At 39.8% G+C, this 9,480-nt stretch overlaps 1 protein-coding gene across 1 annotated transcript in view; it reads right to left on the bottom strand.

The window, feature by feature from the left end:
* ENOX2 (ecto-NOX disulfide-thiol exchanger 2) overlaps positions 1-9,195 on the bottom strand; it is a 305,848-nt gene extending 296,653 nt beyond the window's left edge. The window contains exon 1 of the mRNA XM_081081306.1: positions 9,067-9,195. The gene's annotated coding sequence lies outside the window, so the exon portion shown is untranslated. The remainder of the gene's footprint in view (positions 1-9,066) is intronic.
* Between the last annotated feature and the right edge of the window lie 285 nt (positions 9,196-9,480).

The following is a 9,480-nucleotide window of genomic DNA, read 5'->3' on the forward strand; positions in this document are numbered from 1 at the left end:
TATCTGGGCACCTCTTTAGGGGTTTCCAACATTCTAGATGTTCTGCAATTGTAAAACAGCCACTTCTTGCCATCTTTTCAGCCTCTGTCCTTTTCCTTCCCCAGCTCCCAAAGGGAGCTGACCAGCAATGTTAGCCCTGCTGACTCAGTAAGCAATAAGTAAGCCTCATACAGTTTTTTTAACTAAGCTGCTATGCTCTGAAAGTCTGATTTTCTTCATAATAATCAAGTCCAAAATTCTACTGGGATCACTGCTTTCAGCTTGAAAGAATGAATATTCAGTGAAGCAACATGAAAAGGAGCACAGGAAAGTATGTCCCATCTGTAGAAGGAACAATTGTTCAAAGTGATCTTTACATGCTGAAAGAAAAGCAAGCAGAGATGGCATTGCTGAATAGCGTATGACCTCTCAAAGACTGCCAAATTAACAGGTTGACTTTTTCTGTCTCCAGTCTTCTCTCCATAAAGTCCATCCTCCAATCCAATCCTGTTACTTGCCCATTTAAAACCCTGTGCTGGATCACCCCTGCCTATAGAATTAAGGCCAAGCTCCTTAACAAGCAGACTTCTTTCATTAAGTGGTCACGGGATACCTTTCCAGATTCTTATTCTCTCCCCTCTCCCACATTCCCAGTGGTTCATACACAATATCTCGCTTTTTCTGAACTATCCATTTTTACATGTGAGTGCCTCATTTGTGTTGGTGGTAATCCTTGCCCACCACTTCTTTATCCACCTAGATTCCAGGCAATGCCCAGTCATCCTTTATGATTCAGCATAGACTCCAGTCTGTAAATTACCCACACTTAGCAGTAATCCCTCCATAATGATCCCTGGGCACCTTAAACATACCTCTTTCTCTAAGTACTTTCCCCACTGTATATAATTATTAGTTTGGGTGTCTATCTCCCACACCTGACTGTAAGCTACTTAAGGGCAGCCAGGGACTACTTCTACTTCATCACTGTATTCCCAGCACTTAGCATAGGGTCTGGTCCTCTATATGTGCTCAAATGACTTTTGAATAAATGAACTTGAATATCAAGTGCTCCTTGAATTTAAACTCAGCATCTCTTGAAAGGTGAAAATTATATTATGTGACCAAAATAATCCTAGTGAAGTGTGTTTGAGGACTTGACTGAAGAAGAACTGGTAGGAGGCCATATTATGGGGCCTGAGGGATAGTTTCGACCTCAGGCAGCTTTATGGCAGTTGTTGCTGGCTTAAAAGAAGAGCAGCTGGAGCGGATAAAAAGGGCCCTTACTGGGGATTTCCCCATCATTATCTTTCACTGTTCATCACTGATACTATATTGTTTATATAACATTCTACTCAAAGCGTTTCAACTATTCTGCATTACAGCCAACTGTTCATTTGTGCTCCGCCTACAGATAGGTACCTTTGGAGCAGCCTTGTTAATCAGAAGTCACTGAAAGTTCTCCAGTTCTTATTCTCACTTATCATTATTATACCAAGGAATAGCATTTTGTGGGTAAGACACCCTTGAAAAGCTGAGCCAAAAGGGGGCAGGGTGGAACTAATAAAAACAATTCTTTGTTTTTTTCCTCCTAGATTGCCAATATATTTCACCACACCTCCCATCCTACATTGTTTTAAACTATGTGGCAGTAAAGTCAAAAAAGGAAAATGAATAATTTAGCAAAACTTTACACTTTGTAGGCAAGAAAAAGAGGAAGCAACGGGGAAGCCTGGGATATGAATCTATAGACATGATCAGTCACCACTTCTGGAAAGTAAACATTTTGGCTATTTTAAACAAATAGCAACAGCAATTAGCTTTATTTGTAGACTAAACTGAGGTGTATGCTGAATTTAAAAAAAAAAACTGAGTCTGTTTTGATCTTCAAAAATGTCAAACTGGTAAACACTTCACTTTTTTGTACATATAAATCTAAGAGCCAAGTCTAGCTTGAGGAAGATTTAAGACACATAAAATTTGTCTGAGGTGTCTGCCAAATCTCTGTAGCAGAAACAGAAACCCTGGAAAAGCTGACATAGTCATAACTCTCACAACATCATCAGTAGGCTTGTGCAGGGCTGGACACACCACAAGTCACTGTTCCATCTCTCACACTGTTTGTAAACAGAGAAGTAGATCATTTACTTATCAGCTATCTGGTAGCTCACTTTCTCCTATATATCCCACAGAGAAAAGAGACAGGACAAAAAGAATAAATCCCTCCTGGCACATAACCCAATTTTCACCTGGGTAAATTTTCATTTCTAGAATGGGCCTGGTTGTTAAAAAGTCTTCTTTTTTTATTCATTTCTTTCTTTTGCACACTAATTCTTGTATGTATATTAATTCATTTCACTCTCTCTCCTCTCTCTCTCTCTCTCTCTCTCTCTCTCTCTCTCTCTCTCATCATTAAAGGGGGTGTTAGTAAGTATCTAAGTATCTAGTACAGTGCCTAACAGAGTGCTTTGAACATGGTAAGCCCACAATAATTCATCAAACGAATTAAAATTCTATCTTTAATTTCTATGTGCAATTTATTTGACCATGAAGTAGGAGAAATATAAATTATTTTTCTAGAGTATTTAAAAGTGACCATTTCTTACAAGGTAATGTTTTATTCAGATGATTCGTGCTTAGGACTTCTGTCCTTTAAAGAGCATCCTTTTTTTTTTCTCAGTGGGTATTGTATTTATAAGGAAAATGTAGGAAAGACCATGCAGCAGGATCCTGAATGACAATATGAAAACTGATACATTTTTGTAGAGAAAATCAAATATCCCATATTTACTTGATTTATGTCATTATGGTAATCCACTACATATGTCTAAGATCACTTAACAATGCACGCATGGGCTGCATTCTGTAAATAGGATTAACAGTTGAATTCAACCTAGGACTTCCCTGGGGACAGATTGTTAGAAAATACATCTACATGACATTTAAAAAAATAAATTAACCAATGACATTGGCTCCCATGAGACACATTGTTTCTTGTGCAGTCAATTCTTTCATAGATTTCTGTAGCTCTCTGCTGACATCCCCATCCCAAAAGACAGAGAATTTCAAAACAGAAAGAAAAACATAGCATTTGGAGCTATTCCTTCTCTCTTGCATAAAGTGTTATGTGCACAAAGGAAATAACTGTACATTAGCACAATGTGAATGGTGACATGGTGAGATCATGTCAGTCTGAACTGTGCTTGTTACACTGTGGTCACATATGATTTGCTCAAGGGAAAGAACAGAGTCTCTTTCCCTGCACAATGACAAAGACTGGCAGGGGCTGCAGGGAAATAAGGAGAGCTGCGTTTTGGCAGATGGTTTGGATTTTTCTCTAAAAAATGTTATATTTTACCTTCCCACTTTTATTTAATTTACCTCATCTGTAAAATAAAGATAACTTTTATGTATTTTGAACACTTTTACTCTAAGGATGAAATGAAGTACTAGTGGATTGCCTGGCACATAACAGTTAACCCATACAATCCACATCGACATTTGGCTAACATTAATTAAACACCTATTATGTGGTGGGCAGTGGCCTAAGACTCTAAGAAAAGGTAAATTGTAGGAGGAAGAAGTGATATTGGAGAGAAAAGCAGGGAGCCGATTTTCAAAGGTTTTACAAGCCAGTCTAAGAAATTTGGATTTTATCTTGAGGACAATGGGCAGCCTTTGAACTATTTTATAGAGCCAAATAGCTTCAGATTTGCAACATACAAAAATCATTCAGTCAGCATTGGTAGAGAATGCACTGCAAGGGAGGCAGGCTAGAGGCAGTAGAAATCCAGACTATAAGTCACGCGAATGTGTGGGCGCAGTACAGTGTCCCAAACTAAGGCAATGATAATGGTGGACACAGGGAAAATATTTTTAACTAACCTTTAAAAATTAACCAATGTATAATTATAGCAGGTTAGAAAATAAAATTTGCAAAAGGTTAAAAATAGAATTCATATGTAATCTTAAGATTTATAGCAAACTTCTATTAATTTTTTTGTTTCACATTACAGGATTTTTCCTATTTATGCATGCAAAGACGTGTGCATGTATGTACAATGCCGATATGTGTATATGTGATATGTGTGTGTATTTAAACTGGGATCTGACAACTTTATAAATTTTCTCTTAAAATATCATAAACAATTTTCTGCATCATTAAATATTTTTTGGTAATGGCAACTTACATGGGTAATTAGTAATTTATTGTATAGTTGTACTATAATTGATTTCATTCAAACCTCTAGTATTCGATATTTAAAATGTATTTTTTTCTTTTACTTTTTTGCTATTATAAACATTTTTGTTTGTTTGTTTTTATTTTAAAAATATCCTGAGAGCTAAATTTTTGGAAAATCATGTCTATTTCCTCAATAAAGAACCCTATAAGTTGAAGTGGTAGGTTGACAGCTATGTTAAATTTTAATTTTTTGACACATATTGACAAATTGCTCTCCAGAGGGCTGTATAAAATTACAGTTCCACTAGCAGTGTCTACAACTAGGAGGAGAACCATTTGAGAGTAATTTCAAGGATGGAGTAAACAAGATTTGGTGGGTGTAGAGGAGGGATGGATCCTTGGAAGAGTATCAGGGCAGGAGCAATGTGTACTCTGTCAAGAGGAGCAGAGAAATGGGCAGACCTAAGGAACAGATGGCTGGGTGGATAAATGATGGAAAAAAAAAGATAACTACAGTAGAATAGGTCAAAAAGTGAAGAAAAAAGGGAAATCTGTAGTGAAGTTGTGCATTCAGGTCACTTTAATTTACTGCTTTATTCAACAAAAGTAGCAAATGCAGCAAACAGCTAATCTTTTTGTAGCACTTGGTACTACAAGGTCCACAGTTATATTCATGTGAATATGTTGGTCCATTCTTTTCATTCAATAATCATTTATTAGGTAGATGTCTACCATGTACCAAGTGCTGTTTTGGATGCTATGAGTATGAAGATGAATGAGAGCTGGTCCCTGGTCTCAAGGAGCTCACAGTCTAAGGTGGGGACACAGATATCCACAGCTTGATACACTACAGTGTGGTACAGACTAGGACAGAGGTAAATGCAGGGTCCTAGTGAAGCCAGAAGCCTAGCATTGCTTCATGTATGCATGCATGTGTATTGGAGGGGGCAAGTTGGGGAGTTGCAAGGAAGGCTTAACAGAGGTATTGATAATACGAACTGAGTCTTGAAGGACAAGGAGTTCCTCAGATCACTAAGGGTCACAGATCATACTCATATTCCTTAACAGCATTTCGAGTATTTGTACTACCACTCTCAAGGACACTTGAGATGCTTGTGTGCAATCCAAACCCATTTAAGACAATAGTTTCCACTGTTACCTTAATGAATATATGTACACAGCCTGTTTGGGCAATACTATGCTCACCTTAGAATTTGAAAGATAACAAACAAATGGCATACTGACTTTTAAAATCATTTTGATGACACTGATAGAACAATAATATTCATATCTACCAAGTCCTATTAATTCTACCTCCTAAATGGCTCTAAAATCTGTTCCCTCCTCTATGTTGCTCCCTCAGCTCCTGAGCACCAGCCTCCTAAATGGTGCATTCAGTTTTATCTTTTATAAGACACATTATTAAAATTTAAAATATTTGTGGGAGTACAACATAACCACTGATGGTAGATGCCCTACATTTTGAGAAACACTGGCCTGTGAGAGCACATCCAAACTTCTTAGCCTTGCATTCAAGGTTCTTCACAAAGCAGTCTCAACTTATCTTTCCAGACTTTTCTACCATTATACTTTCCTTTTCCCAAACAATCTGCATCCCGGTCATGCTAAATTCCTCAATATTGAATGGCTATGCACTGCTCTTCTATAACCACATGTTTCTTACCGACTGCTCCCTCTATTTGAAATGCTTCCCCTCCACTCTTCTCTGCCTAGCAAATTCATTATCCTTTGAGACCTGTTATGTCACCTTCTCACAAAAGCCTTCTGACTCTCTCTTACAGTTAGTCACTCCTTTCTCCATCCTTCCAGAGCACTCCGTACCCATCTCTATTATACTACACACTACATTATCTCAGAATTATGGACCTCTATTTCCCCAACTAAAACCAGGGAGAGCTCACACCAATACTTCATGTGGGCAAAGGTCATGGAGGAAACCTAGTGACCCAGGTCACTCAAAAGCAAAAATAAAACAAAGTCAGTCCAGGCCTAAAGAGCTTAGAAGTATGACGTTTTACAAAGTGAATCATCTTATTCAGAAATAGCCAACCTGACTATAGTTTTGGCAGACAAAATTAGCTACGGCTGCAATAGCAGTTAAGCTAATTTGGTTTTGGCAGCTACTTTACAGCAGACACACGCTGACATAGAAACTAAGAGTGAATCATTTGAGTTTCTGCCAAGTTGATCAACTATAACTCACAATAATCTCTCCTTACCATAAGCAGAAAGTCAAGAATAAAGTGAACAGCATGACCAGAAAACCATGGTAGACAGAGCCTGGGCTCTATAGTCAGATATCTATACACCCAAACCCCAAATCAATTCATTAAAATCTATATGGCTTTAGGTAGTTTAACTTTGTGTTTTAGTCTCCTCTTTTAGAAAAATGGTAGGAATAGTACCTACCTCATAAGACTACTAAGATAATGCAACAAAATGCTTATGACAGTGCCTGGAACATTATTATGGGCTCAATAAACATCAGTCATTATTGTAACCCAATGAAATGACTACAATTCAGATAATGTGATGCACAGAACAGCAAATGCATTTTTTAAGAAATAAATTTGAGCCCTGGCCAGTGAACTTCAGTTGGTTGAAGCATCGTCCCTTGCACCAAAAGGTGGTTGGTTTGATTCCAGGTCAAGGCATATACCCAGGTTGTGGGTTCGATCCCCACTTGGGGCATGTGGGAAACAACCAATCGATGTTTGACATCGATGTAGTTTCTCTCTCTTCCTTCCTTACTCTCTCTTACAGTTAGTCACTCCTTCCCTCTCCCTCCCTCTCTCAGAAATTAATTTTAAAAAAGAAATTTGCCACCAGGCTTTAAAACTGACAACTATAGAGTGTAGCTAGCCACAAACAAAACAGTGTATATGACAAAGTTCTTCTGGGGTTTAAACTCACATGTGGAACACACCACAACACTTCTTTGTGTTCTCCAAGAATTGATCTCAAATCAGGTTCCCCTAGGATGAAAAAAAAAAACAAAAATCGCCCAATCTTAATTTTTTGTCTTTAATTTTATTTGATACAGAATACTATCCAAATCATATGGATGCTTCAAAGTGTCCTATTACTATGACCCCAAGCTTTTTAATACCATTTCTTTCCCAATTTATCACTGCTGACATCTTTTTTAAAAAACTAAATTTATTTGGGTGACATTGGTTCACAAAACCACTGTAAAGAGTCTGCGTTGGACCATGGGCACACAATGCAGTGTGCAAATGATGTTTTATTGAGCTGTACACTTGAAACCTGCTGACACCTTTTATTCCATTCAGGTAAGCCCACTTGTTACACAGTGTTTCCTCTTCTATCTATCCTTCTCAATTCCAATCCTAGTATTATGAGGAAGCATTTTTCTCCCTCCTCTTTGCCCATTTCAAATTTCCTCTGGAGTCCAAGTTAAAATTCACCTTCTTCACAAAGCCTACCAGAACTGATCTGAAGACAGATAAGTTTCAAACCTTCAGCACTTCCAGGGTTTGGCTTGATACTCCATAAGTCAGCACCCCCACTCCATCCCATTAGTATACCCTTCCACTAACGGCCTCAGAACTTTTTGTTCACATTGTTATAATAAAATCATTAATAGAGTCTGTTTTGCACAGCCTACTTTATTCTGTAATTGGTGTGCCACATACAAAATTGCCCATATTAGTGCTATCAGTTGTTGCCGTAAATCCCTAAAGTGCTGTTTTAAAAATAGGATGAGAGAAAAAAAAATAGGATGAGAGCATAAGGGGAGGGGGGAGGTAATGGGGGGATGAGGACACATATGTAATACCTTAATCAATAAAGAAATTAAAGATTGGCTAAATAAATAAAAATAGGTCTACAGAGGGAATGGGGGGGGGGGGCGGGAAGAGACTAACCAATGAACTTATATACATATATGCATAACCTATGGACATAATAGTTCGGGGAAGGCCTGGGGAGGGGAAGAGAGTGGAGTGCAGGGGGTAGTGGGGGGGGGTGGAGAAGGGGACATCTGTAATACTTTCAACAATAAAGATAAATTTAAAAAATAATAAATATAAATAAATAGGTCTAACTTGCCCTTTACTCTCATCGGAACATTGCACTGAATCTTACATATCTCAAAAGTGAGATTCCTTCCCTCTTCTGTTCCCTATCCCTTCTGAGAATTGAAAGGAAACCCTTTCTACTGCAAAGATCATGGTTAGGGAAGGGGTGGGTGGCTGGAGGGGACAAAAAAGAGATGGCAACTATCTTTATCTCACCATCAATGAGACAGAAAATGAAAATTTGACAAAAGTAACTTCCTGGGAGTGGCAAGGAATTCCCCTGCCTCCAGAGGAAATGGAAAGTGGGTGCCTTGGAAGGGGTGTGTGCCCAAACCTGAAATGTAAATAGTGCGGTGAAGGCCTGGAAAGGGGGCGGGAGTGGGGAGAAGGGGGTTCATGGGGGAGGGGACATCTGTAATACTTTCAACAATAAAGATAAATTTTGTAAAGATGTAAATTGAGGGAAAAGAGAAAAAAGATCACCCAACTCTTCCAACCAGTAAGGAGAGTCCAGAGACGCCACCTAAGGAAGACCCTGGTTGAGAACCCTAACTTCAGACTTCTGGGGAGGCACAAGGCAGGAGTGCGGGTGTGTGGAAAAGGAAAGAAGGCGAGTTAGAGGGGAAAAAAAGAGAAAAAGAGCGCGCTCCCGTGGCTGGAAGAAATTGGCTTGGAGAGCTCAGAAGCCCACCCTCAATTGGCAGTCCCAACGCCCCGTCCCCCGCGGAGGCGGAGCTGGGCGGAGTTAACCGCTAAGGGCAGTAGCCCCGGAAGCACCCTCTTCCCTAGACTCCCTCAGTCCCACAGTCCCCAGCCACAGCCACTCAGGCGTTCTGCCTCTCTGACCTCCAGCTCCCCGGCTACCGAAGCTACTCCTTATACAGCCGCAGAAAATCGGGCCGTCGGGGCAGCTCCTGGGCGAGTTGTGTCCTCGCCGCGCGCCATGCGCCACGCTGCACGCGCCACACAACTGTCTTCTGTGCGCCCCGCCTCGCTCTAGCCGGCTTAGGCCCGACACTGGGGCCCAAGGCTGGACTCTCACCTAATATGGCGTCTCCTATTGGTTACTGGTCACCAGGGAAGCGAGCCCCCAGTCGTTGTCCTCATGGGAAATGTAGTTTGAGGTCGCTCGAGGCTCTTAGTCCTGGAGAGAATCCAATACTGGCATTGGTGGAAAGACTTAAATGAAATAGAGGATTGTGGGAGATGGAGTTGAGACAGTAGTTTATATATATACCCACAATTCCCATCACCTCCCAT

The sequence above is a fragment of the Myotis nattereri genome (genome assembly GCF_964212035.1).
Source record: "Myotis nattereri genome assembly, chromosome: X".
In the NCBI taxonomy this organism is placed as follows: domain Eukaryota; kingdom Metazoa; phylum Chordata; class Mammalia; order Chiroptera; family Vespertilionidae; genus Myotis; species Myotis nattereri.